At 40.7% G+C, this 13,129-nt stretch overlaps 1 long non-coding RNA gene across 1 annotated transcript in view; it reads left to right on the forward strand.

Annotated features, from left to right (window-relative positions):
- LOC122686166 overlaps positions 1-13,129 on the forward strand; it is a 67,972-nt gene that overhangs the window by 29,125 nt on the left and 25,718 nt on the right. The window lies entirely within an intron of this gene.

The following is a 13,129-nucleotide window of genomic DNA, read 5'->3' on the forward strand; positions in this document are numbered from 1 at the left end:
AAGGCTGTGGTTGATTTCTCCTGTTGACTTCTGATGCCTTTTAAAACTTACAAATGAATATAAGAAAATTTCTAGGACCTCAAATTAGGAATATTCTTTACTAAATAACTTCCATGAAAGCCATGGCAACTGAGTTGCTAGTGATTTAATTGGGTAAATAAGCACCATAGAGGAATATGGCCCGAGGTTCCAGTGAGGCTGCCTGCAGACCATGCGGAGGGGCAGGCTGGCTCTCCACACCCATCCTGAGTGTGTCTTTCAGAGGCAAACTACAAACCTGGAAAATGGCTGCACGGGGAGAAGCCTGACTGTGAAGTCAATGCAGGGAATTTTTAAAACTTTCTTGCTACCATGAGCTCATCTAATTCTAATAATGTTCAGTAACAGGTGGGCTGATATGTGTTTCCCCCTTCAGTTCAGTCGCTCAGTCATGTCCGACTCTTTGAGACCCCATGGACTGCAGCACGCCAGGCCTCCCTGTCCATCACCAACTCCCGGAGCGTTCTCAAACTCGTGTCCATTGAGTCTGTGATGCCATCCAACCATCTCATCCTCTGTCGTCCCCTTCTCCTCCTGCCTTCAATCTTTCCCAACATCAGGGTGTTTTCAAATGAGTCAATTTTTCTCATTAGGTGGCCAAAGTATTGAAGTTTCAGCTTTGGCATCAGTCCTTCCAATGGATATTCAGGACTGATTTCCCCCATTATTGTACTCAAATGGTTCACAGGCCAGTTTGATTGGAATAAGATAAAGATATTGTTTATTTTGCATTGCTATATTAACAATATTATATTATCAAATCCACTTAAATGGAAAATTTAAGTATATTCATAGCCTGTTAAGACCAATTTCTACTTAATAGGAGATGAGTGCTGTTTATTATAAAAATCCTGTAAGAAAAATCACAGTTTGTTCTCAAATAGATTGGAAATTAAATGTTACATTATATCTGGTTTGGGAAATCATAAAATACAGATTGACATTTCAAAAAAAATAAACACCATAGGAAAAAGGATCCAAACAATTTCTGAGTCTTTGTACTTGGCTGGTGTTTGGGGTAGGGTAAGGTCAAACAGAAAACCTGTAACACTCTTCCACATGCCAGAGTTAGAGGAACTGAAACTAAAAAGCAAATATTTATTTGATTATAGTATCTCTCTTGGAAGAGCAGTTTGTGACATCTTTTTTATTCCTTCAATGAAAAATGCTAAGGAAGGGAACCCAAAATGAGATAAAGATGAACTTTCCTATGATCTCTGGCATATTAAAAGTGACTACAATTCCTATTGGTAGTTTGAATTAAGGGCCACTATCAGTTTATCACTGGTCTGTATTTTCTTTGTAACAAGAGTAGCCTTGTCAGTAACCTACACATTCTCCAGCAGTGGCCATTTGGGTTTCTTGCCCATTGCCTGCCTCAGGATCAAGGAATCAAGATGTTTATCCTCCTGTGGTTGTTGTTTCTTTGCTTTAACAGAACATAGTGATCTTGGAACAATAAAGCTAGTTATAGATTAACTGATCCTAACTTCTCATTTCTGTGGACCCATCAAAGTTCAAGTTGGATAACTATTGCTAAGATTATTCATAAGGGCCCTCCCCAAATATTTTCCATATAAGATACAAGCATAGGTGTATACTGAAAATAGTGCATCTTTCCTGCTACTCTCCCATTCATCTACACTGGGGATTGCAAATTGGTATCCACAGCCCACATTCCTCCTGCACACATGTTCTCTTTGCTCTGCATAAGGTTTCATAATCAGGATGATTGCACACAAAAGTCAAGGTTTGAACTTCTTTTAAAAATTAGGACATCGTAAAATACTGGATCTGCATTTCAATATATCAACAGTAATTTAGAGCTAGAATTATATGCACCTTTCAGCTGGATGTGATCCCCAGCACTGCCTCTTGTCTTGGTCATGACCTGCCTCAGCCTTCACTGCCTGGCCAGTTCCTGTCACCATTGGAGTTCCTCGCTCCCACTCCAGGGTTTCTTGCTGTCTCCCCTGCTTATCTCAGTTGTTTTAAATAGAAAGACGACTGGATTTGGAGTCAGATAACCTTGCTAAGCATTTTAGATCTACCATTATGTGGCTCTGAACAAGTCACTTAATATCTCCAGTCTCCTTGCTTATAAAAATGCCTGAAGCAAAAGATAGAATGTTCAGAAGATTAGCTAAGGTAATGCATGAAAAAACAGTCTTAGTTTCAGGCACTCACTTTTTCCTGCAGAACCATTGCATCGGTCTTTACCTTGGTAACCTTGCATCCAAGCTCTTCATTTCTCCATTCCATGTTTTTGTTTTCCTTTTCTGGCCACACATATTCATGTGGGATCTTAGTTCCCTGGCTAGGGATCAAACCCATGTCTCCTCCAGTGGAAGCAAAGATTCTTAACCACTAGACCAGCAGGGAAGTCCTATGAGCTTAACCTTAAGAGCTTTTTTTGGGAAAGCCATGGACAGTTTAAGCAGGGGGCAGGTACAAAACATGATCAGATTGCTTTATGATATGGTAACTCTTTTTGTAGGGTAGAAATCAAATGGGAAGAATATCAGGTTAATCTATGGAATTGCGACTTCCATAATATTGGTCCTATAAGATGACAAATTAATATGATTCCAGCTGATAAAGTGGATGCACAGTAAACCAGTTAGGAGGCTAGTAACAGATGATAGTGGTTTGGAATAGGATGGATTATTGGAAATGAGAAATGGACGGATCTGATAGATATAGAAGGAAAAATCAGTAAGCCTTAGTGATGGTCACTGTAGGGTATCAAGGACAACTCACAGACCTATGTGCCTTAATGGGAAGTGGTGCCATCCATGAGTAGGCTGCACTGGCAGATGACCAGGTTAGGTAAGCAGGGATGATTCCACTCTGAGTTCAAAGTGCCTTTGCAACAACCACGAGGAGCTGGACTTTGAAAGTGTCTCTACAGAAATACCTTGCTTTGGCTTTAGCTGGATTCCTAGGGGGATGAATGACCCTAGGCTATGTTAAATTACCAGCCAGAGCTTCCATATCATGAATGTTTTATAAATTAAGGCCCCAAAACTGTGTGATGTAGGCTCAGAGTTTTAATTTTCACAGGTAATTATTTTTGCCCCTCTCAAAACCCCAGGCAGATGATATACTTTTGCAGGGAGTTCAGCTCCATTCTTAGCCTCCTTTGGGCCTGAACTCATTCTTTTTTTTTTTTTCCTGTAGGTGTTAGAAATTCAGCTCCCTTACCGCAGGGGTCTGTAACTCCATCTGAAATTCTTGTGGCCTCCTCCTGGTATCAGCTCATATTGTTCCTCTGACTTGATTTCATGCCATTTTTGGCACCTGAAAATTCCTTTTTCTCTGATCAAACTTGGTTATGTGGAAATGTTTTTGTTACTGTAGTATTTCTATGTGGCAGGGGCCTATTTGGGTCAGTTCAGTAGGTGGAGTGGTTAGACGTGATCTAGGTAGTTTTCTATACATTTTATTAGAATTATTTTATATTGAAGCATGATATGCTATTCTGCCATTTGCCATAAGTATACATCTCTTGTCACCAGAGAGGAAAATCCTGCAGACTGGTTGCTGTCTAACACTGGGCTTCAAGTTCATAGAATATGAAAATGAGGGCATGACCTAGGTCCTGAGCTTGAAATCCAGTGCTGAAAGGCAGCTAGTTTGCAGGAGCCCAAGAAGGGTATATCTGATCCTTTACATAGTGTATGCTATCAGAAATTGCTGAATAAATGTCTGTATAATTGAATGAGAAGGGAAATAATTTTAATTGAAAAGATGGGAATTCCTGGCATAGCCTTCGTGGTGGAATATAAATCCTGGGATTAGGACAGAGATATATAATCAGGAGTTTTTCCAAGGCCAAGAATGATTTCTAGTCTCAATATAGCATCTATCTTATGGTTCCATGTACTCTCATCTATTCATAAAAATGTAGATGACAACAGTGCTATCTTGAATTCTTAGATTACATTTTTATGGATGGTTCACTTAAATTCAAATATCATATACTAGGTATTTACTATGTACAAAGGTTTGTTTGTTTGTCTTTCTAGGTTCTATGAGTTTTAAAGTGATGATTAAGACCCAGGCTCTTCCCTCAGCTACTTTATAGCTTAATGATAGGGGGTGGGGACAAAGGCATACCATTAACTAAAATAAAAATAATTACACCTTACCAAATGCTTTCAGTGTACCAAGCATTGCAGTAAGAATTTTTCATGGATTAGCTCATTTAGCACCATGAAACAGGCTGTTACTATCTTTGTTTTGTCAGTGAGGGAACTGAAGCACAGATAGGTTAAGAAATGTATACAAGGTGACATAGCAAGAGAGAGAATGAGCCAGGATTGAAACCCAGTCAAGAGTTCAAATAGTCTGCTGTAGGGCCGCCCAACTAATCTATGATAGATATTCTTACTTTAACAGATGTTGAAACGTAGGCTAAGAACACAAAGGAAGGGTTCAAGAAAAGCTTTATAAGTCTGTTTTTCCATGGTATTGAAGAAGAATGAGTGGTATTTTGACAGATAGTGATGGACAAAGAGGTGTATAGGGTTAGGAAATTGTCTGAGCAAAGGCAGAGGATGGAAGGCAGCACCTTGGCATGTTTGGGAAACAGCAAACAAACGTTTCAGATGTCCAAGTATGGGCTGTTTGTGGGAGATACAGCAGGAAAGGAGCATTAGATGGGACCTGAATTTCAGATAAAAGACCTCAGAGCAGGAAGTAGGGAAGGGTGTGCGGCATTCCTCCCAGTGTTGCTCATGGATGTCGGTAAAGTCCGTGAGCAGCTGAAGCTTCTAAAACTGACTTTGGTCTCCTTTCATTCAAGAGCAGAAGTGGAGAAAAAAAAAACTGGATGACTCCAGAGGTTTTTAAATCTGCTCTGAGGTTCAAAGGCATGACATATCCACACTACTATATATAAAATAGATAACTAATAAGGATTGACTGTCTACCATAGGGAGCTCTACTCAAATAAGCTGTAATGACCTATAAGGGAATAGAATCTAAAAAAGAGTGGATATATCTATATGTATAACTGATTCATTTTTTGTTATATAGCAGAAACTAACCCAACATTGTAAATCAACTATATTCCAGTAAAAAAAAATTTAAAGGATTTTTTAATCTGGGGGCTCTGGACTCATGAATAGACTTCAGGGGGCCTGGCGCCTCAGGAAATTGGGGACAAAGTTTTATGTTGCATGAATATATATACTGTATTTCTAGGGAGGTGGGCCAAGTGATGCATCACTTCCTCTAAGCATTCATGGTCAAATGAATATTGCAAACCACTGGTCTAAGGAGAGAAAGTCAACAGTGATCTCAGTGGGGCCTTTCTTGGAGTTAGGAACTAGAACCAGTATCCTATGGTGTATCCTGAAACTTTGAGATTCTGCATAAGTCAAAATTGAGAGTTTGAATTCCCCACTGATAAGCAGAACTTTCCACAGAAATATCATTGCCATGCAGCAGCAGAGGCCTGCCTTGTGTCAGCCTCTGCATCAGGATTGCAGGTTACCTTGGCTAGCAGTCCTAACCAGGGAGGTTTTAGGTAAGGCAATCTTCTCTGTAAAAGTATCAGTAGGAACTGGGTCATTTTTGAGCTTCTGTCCCTGAATGTTTACAAGAGTAATAGGAAGCTGTAACTTCCAGGCAGATGACAGTTGTCTGCAAGGATTTCTACCATTACTCATTTAACCCAACCCACCAGAGTCACTCAGTAGTAAGACAGGCTTGACAGTGAGGCAACTTGTGGGCCAGGCCTAAGAGAAAACCCTTAATTTCCTCCTATTTGTCAAGTTGTTGGTAACCTTGCCCAGCAAGCCCTGACATCAACTGATGCCAGCTGAGGTGACTGAGGGTGGGAAGTCAGAAATGCCAGTGATAAAAACAAAGTATCCAGGTAAATCCTTCACTTTGCAGAAATAGTTGTGGTGGAGGCTGGTTTGGTCATTAATGGTGTGTTTTGCATGATGATACTCCTTGATAGAGAAACAAGAGTCCTGTGTGTATTAGTGATTAGGGCAGTCTGCGGATGATAGAAAACTGAAGACAACAGTGACTTAAACATGATAGAAACTGATATCTCTCATGTGAACCAAATCTAGAGTTGGACAATCTGGGACTGGTTGGCAGCTCCCATGATCAGCAGGGAACTGGGCTCCCTCTAGCTTGTTCCTCAAACCTAGGGAGCTAGTGGCTCCTCAACCTCCAGCCTGGAGGAAGGAGAAAGAGGGGAAGAAAGGAGCCCCCTTCTTTTAAGGATACTTGATATTTGGCCTGTGTGTTCAGTCCGACTCTTTGTGACCCATGGAGTGTAGTCCACCAGGCTCCTCTGTCCATGGGATTTTCCAGGCAAGGATACTGGAGTGGGTTACCATTTCCTCTTCCAGGGGAACTTCCCCACCCAGGGATCTAACCCACATCTCCATGTCTCCTGCATTGCAGGTGATTCTTTACCACTTCTATCTACATCCCATTGTTCAGAACAAAAGGGCCAAAACTAATGTTGAAGATGGTTGGAAGGTAGTCTTCAATATGGGCATATCCAACTGACCAGTGAACCATTGGGTGGCCTAGTCCATATATACATATATGAACAATTAGATATCTCTGCATAGTGTCCTCAGAAAAGAGGGAATGTTTTGATGCTATTTTGATAACTCTAGAGATCTTAGTGAGCCTGGAGACTCCTCTATTTAGGTAATTTAGTTAGTTTTCCTCCTCCCAGGAACGGCGCCTTTAAATAGACAACATCTTTTATTTTTGTCAGCAGAAGTGTGAGAAGCGAGATCTCTTCATTCACTTATTCACTCACTCACTCACTCATTCATTCATGTATCAGTACTGTCATGGCAGAGATGATCAGCTCCTCACCACATTTATGTTTCCTATCCAAAGTATAGAGCTATTCCTGGGAAGAAGTTGTCCAGCCTGGGGTAGAGTTCTAAGCCTCTAGCCTGGAGGTGGGCCCATATGAGCTGCTTTTTCTGATAGAATGTGAACATAGGAGACACATTTCTTCTGGGAAAGAAGAAAGAAAGTGAAGTCACTCAGTCGTGTCTGACTCTTTGCATCCCCATGAACTGTAGCCTACCACACTCCTCAATCCGTGGGATTTTCCAGGCAAGAGTACTGGAATGGGTTGCCATTTCCCTCTCCAGGGGATCTTCCTGACCCAGGGATCAAACCCAGGTCTCCTGCATTGTAGGCTTTACCACCTGAGCCACCAGGGAAGTCCTTCTGGGAGGAGGTGGTTAAAAAGCAAGCATGCTTTCTCCATCTCCTATTTTCCTATCTGCCTCTGGAAGCAAGGAACCCTGAGGTGTAGCAGATGGCAGAGCCCCAGACCAAAGCAGCCTGGGCTCTAGAATCGCCCCAGGAAAACTGTTCACCTTATTTACATTGGACTGTCACATGAACAAGAAATAAGCTTCTGTCATCTTAAGCTTCTGATATGAGGGTGTTTAGTTAGTAACCTGCTCTGATACCACACTAGGGTGAGGGCTCAAGTCTCACATCAGATAAAACTAGATCCAGATGTCACAGGCAGTACTTAGTAGCTGTGAGATTTCAATTAATCTCTAGTAATCTCTCATATTTGTAAAAATGTGGCTTAATAAAAGTATATACTACATACAGTCAGAGGTATTAATTTGTGTCAAATAACTAATGGGTGGTGTCAAAGGAAGGTAGAGCCTGTTATACCGAATAAAGTAAGTCAGAAAGAGAAAAATAAGTATCATATATTAATGCATATATATAGAGAGAGGATGTAGAAAAATGGTATTGATTAATCTATTTGCAGGGAAGGAATGGAGACTCAGATATAGAGAATGGACTTGTGGACCCTGTAGAGGAAGGAGAGAGCGGGGCAAATGGAGAAAGTAGCATTGACATATATACTCTACCAAGTGTAAAACAGATAGCTGATGAGAAGCTTCTGCATAATGCAGGGAGCCTAGCCAGGCACTCTCTGATGACCTAGGGGCATGGGATGGGAGAAGGGAGGGAGGCTCAAGAAGGAGCCTCTTGTATATATGCATATATGTAAATATACATATATATATATAATTATGGCTTATTTGTGTTGTACAACAGAAACCAACACAACATTGTAAAGCAGTTTTCCTCCAATTAAAAAATAAATTTAAAAAAGAAGGAAGGGCTTCCCTGGTGGCTCAGTGGTGAAGAATCCGCCTGCCAATGCAGGAGACATAGGTTTGATCCCTGGTCTGGGAGGATCCCATGTGCCTTGGGGCAGCTGAGCCCACGCATCACAACTGTTGAGCCTGTGCTCTAGAGCTCCGGAGCCGCAGCTGCTGAGCCCACAGGCCACAGCTACTGAAGCCTGCGAACCTACAGCTTGTGCCTCACAGCAAGAGAAGCCACAGCAGCGGGGAGCCTGTGTACCACAACTAGCGAGTAGCCCCCTCTCGTCTCTACTAGAGAAAAGCCCACAAGCAGCAACAATCCAGCACAGCCAAAAATAAATAAGTAAATAAAATTATTTTTAAAAATTTAAAAAAGGGAGATAAAGGTGGTGTAGTAGTTTCTTAGGACTGCGGTAGCAAAGTACCACCAACTGGGTGAGTTAAAACCAGAAAACTTTATCCTCTACCCATCCTGGGGCCCAGAATCCTGAAATGAAGGTGTCAGCAGGGCCAGGCCCACTCTCAGGACTCTAGGAGCGGATCCCTGCTTGCCTCTTCCAGCTGATGGTGGCTCCAGGCTTCCTTGGCTGTGGCAGCACAGCTCCAATCTTTACCTCTGTCTTCACACGGCTTTTGCCTCTGGCTCTTTGTGTGTCCTTTCTGTCTCTTACAAGGAATGTTCATTATTGGATTTATGGCTCACACTAAGCCAGGGTGATTTAATCTCAGGATCCTAAACTTAATGTACCTGCAAAAGCCCTTATGCCAAAGAAGGTCACATTTTGAGGTTCACATGTGGACCCATCCTTTGGAGTCTACCACTGAACTCATTGCAGGTGGGTATCCCAGTGAGAATGTCTCCTGATTGAGCTCTTTCTCAGTGGGCCCCTGATCTGCACTCCAACCTTCGCAAAGTGTTTCCACATAACCACATTTCCTTGAGATAGTAGGTAATGTGAAAAAGAGGGCTGCAGACAAATGAGTTTGGGAAACTCTGAGTTAAAGCTAGGCAGGAATTTTTACGGCAGGATTTCTGACTCTTTAATGTGCTAGTATTCATTGTAAATCTTCATGAAAGGAAAACATATGGAGTGCTCCTCAAACTCCTTTAATTTGGAAATCCTTTGAAAAAATGTAGTGGAGAACAATGGAGCTCTTCACAGGGTGAGGCTGCCTGGAATATACTGGAACTGATGTTCTTCTCTTTCTCTTCCTTTTCTCTTGGGAAGGGGAGAACTCCATTCATAGGAGAGGCCCCATCAGAAATGGTACAAATCACCCCAGAGAGGCTAAAGTCAAGTGGCATGGAAAAGGTCAAATATAATGCCAGATATATTCATCAGTGGACTTCCAGTTAAAAAAACGGAAAAATCCACCAGCTGCCTAAATATCCCAAATGATTGTCACAGTGCTCATGCATCCCTTAGTGGACCATTTTGGGAGTCTAAAGATACTTGCTAGGATCATGTTCCTGTTATAAATATATTGCCTAGTGATACATGTGCCTATTCTAATTAGAGAGGCCGAGTTTTAGAACTGCAAAAGGTCTCAGAAATAATCTCTTCTAACCCAGTAATTTTACACATTAGGAAACAGAGGTCCAGAGAGATGACGTAGTGCAGAGTAAAACCTACTCAAGTTCACACAGAGAACCAGGTGCAGAGCTAGTTCTGGAACTTACATCAACTGATTTCAAGTTCAAGGCTCTTTCTGCTACCCCAGGTTTCTTTTCAAATATCACTTTAGAAGGAAAAACTTTTACACTGATGATGCACTGGAAATTTAAGGATTTGGGGATATCCTTCCAATTGAACTTTCTGCCAAAAGTCCTTTTACCTCAACTCTTGATTTGGGGAAATATTTCTAACATTTATTGTCTTTATTTAAGATGCAATTTATTTTTAAATTATGCATGATTTTTTGCATTTGATAAAAATTTAACTGAAGTATAGTTGATTTACTTTTTTGTATTTAATAAAAATTTTAATCAAGGTATAGTTGATTTACAATGTTGTGTTAGTTTTTAGTGTACAGCATAATGATTCAGTTATACATATATATATATATATATTCTTTTTCATCATGTTTTTTACAGGTGCATTTTTTTTTAATCTTCCTTTTTTTTTTTTTAAAGCACATTGCTTTTAAAGAGTTCTGATCTGTGTACTCCTGAGCTGCTGACAACCCTTCATTGCACAAGGCTGGATTTTAATCAGTGTTATTAATCAAGATACCAGCTCTATTCTAGGGAGAGTGTATTGCTGGTCCAAAGCTCATTTTCTGTGCATACTTCTTCTAGTTAGAGGTGATTATAATCCCAGGAAATAAACTTGTCTTGGAGTTGTCATGATAAATAAGCCCCATGGACATGATTTTCTGGCATTTAATTTTTTTTTTTTTTTGAAATTGAACACCTGTTGGTGGTACCCATCTCTTTCCTGCAGTCCTTTACTGCTGTGGTTTAACAGTCATTCATTTTCCCTCTCGGTCTCCAAATGGAGTCACATGCCTCTAGTCCTACCTCATTTTATTTTATTTTTTTATTGGAGTATAATTATGCATGATTTTGAAGTGGGTTAAGTCTATCATCTGACCATTGGTCTCAGTCTCACATCTGACTGCAGACTTAAGTGTAGAAACTTAATGGGACTGTATAGGAAGGAGGTTCGCAACATTTTATGAGATGTCAAATCTTCACTGATTTTCTTGTGACATTATAAGTGTGTGAGAGTAGAGGGGATGCTATGAAAAAGAATAAAGCAGGTGAAGGCTTAGCAATATCTGGAATGGTAGTCTGACAGGAACAATTGGTCCACTTTTCAATAAAAATGATTACATGCGCCCTTGATGACATTTGTGCAATAATTCAGCTCACATTTATTATAGGGTATTGGGCTGAACATGCAATTACCTTGTGATATCCCCTGAAATTATTGTGTTCTTTTAAAATAAGCCCTTTATATGAGCTTGTTTCATAGCCACTGGGTAGGATTTTTGTAGGTTTTAATAATCTACAAATGATGTCATAGAGGCTGCTGACAGACAGGAGCTTTGATTTTTTTTTTTAATTAGGAAAGAGTGATTATTCTAAAGGTCAAAGCCACAGGGGCAAATGAGTAGTTTTCCCTGGACCCAGCTGGGAAAAGATGTGAACCCAGGAGGCCTTGAAAGGTGGAACTGGGATGCATTTTAGAGGCAAATAGTCACTGTTCCCTAATCCCTATAGTGGAGAGGTTTTTTTCCACTCTTGTAGGCCTCTGTAAATCAGGGGTGTGGGCTCTGTGATATCAGGTGAAACATAGTTCACAGGAATGAGGTGGGACCTCTGAACATAGCAGTTTGTGATTTGTTTCTTCCTCCAAAAGCAGAGTGTGGCAGGGAAGCAACTACCATTAATTCAAGGGAACTGAGAGCTTACTTGCTCCTGTCTCAGGTCCTTTGTCCTATCTGTCTGTAAAATTCCTCCCCTAGATCTCCTCCTCGAGGTCTCAGCACAAATGCTACCTTCTCAGAGAGAGCTGCCCTGTCTTCCTGGATGTGCCAGAGCACCTCTTTTGTTCTTTACCTCCTCACCCTGGTTCATTTTCTTCAGGCCTCTGCTCTCTAACAGAAATCACCTTGGTTCCGTATTTCCTTATGTGTGGTTGGCTCTGACTTCTACTAGACTGGCAGGTACAGATGTTGTATCTCAAGGACCCCCATGGGGCCTGGTATAGGAAAGATGGAAGTAGAATCCAGGTAGGTCCCACTAGATTAGAAACTGGGGAGGCCGTGCCTTCTACTGTAAGGCGTCTCTCACACCTAAACTTCTTAACGAGCTCCTAGCACTATTTTCAATTACATAATGGTGTGTTTATTTCTTTAAGGCCTATCTCTCTTACTAGGGCAAGGATTTATAACCATTTGGAGCCAAGATTAATTTTGCTACCTAGTGAAGCCTATGGACCCTACTCAGAATCCTGTTTTAAAATGCATAAAGTAAAATACATAGGATTACAAAGGAAACCAAATATTGAAATAAAATCATCAAAATATTAAAATATAAATTTGAGATATAGTTAAATATGCTTCTTGATTAACACATTATATTACAAAACCTACCATACTTTTTAAGTAGTGATGAGCATAATCACTAATTCTTTTGAGATGTCCGAAAAAACTGTAATGTGAGATAAAAACATCTGTGATTTCTATTGGGTGATCTGGGCATAGGTATTTTTAATACTGCTGTGTTTTGTTGCCTATGCACATGATTAAATCAAATGATAAGTTGCAGTTAGAGATTAGTGAAAATAAAGATGTAATTTTTATCTTTCAAGCTCCATTTTATCTTTCAACTCCCTGAAGTATGTCCACAGATTCTAGGGGAATCCATGGAGCCCAGATTAAGAATTTCTGCACTAAAAAGATATCAGTTAAATTTGGTTCACCATTTTAACCCTAGTCCATAAGGTACAGTAATAGGTACTCCTTACATATTTGTGGAAGGAAGGAAAGCAAGATGCAAAAAAAGAAAGAAGGAGGGAAGGGCATTCTTCTTTGTGTCTTGACACTGTTCTGAGTGCTTGCTTGATGAATTAATAAATGAAAGGGCTGCTGCAGGCAGGACACTACCCTTACAAAGCTGGTCCTTAATAAATGAGGGGACCCCTTTCCTCACCTGTTCCAGTAACAATCATATTCTGGGTAAGGTCCATTGTATATTACTGAAACCCACTGAGTGCCTCACCCATAGCTGACACAAAATTCACACTTGAATGATAAAATGCCTCTTAGACTGAGATAGCCATTACACTGTGAATTATCAAGTATGATGGATCAGTGCTTTGAGACTTCTGTTAGACCAATCACCTCCCCCTTTGGGCTGCCTTGGGGTCCCTTTCAGAAAAGTTCAGAGCTTTTGAAGCTACAGCCCTATTATTATGACAGCATCTCTGAGTTGGCACCAGCCCCAT

The sequence above is a fragment of the Cervus elaphus genome, chromosome 29 (genome assembly GCF_910594005.1).
Source record: "Cervus elaphus chromosome 29, mCerEla1.1, whole genome shotgun sequence".
Lineage (NCBI taxonomy): Eukaryota > Metazoa > Chordata > Mammalia > Artiodactyla > Cervidae > Cervus > Cervus elaphus.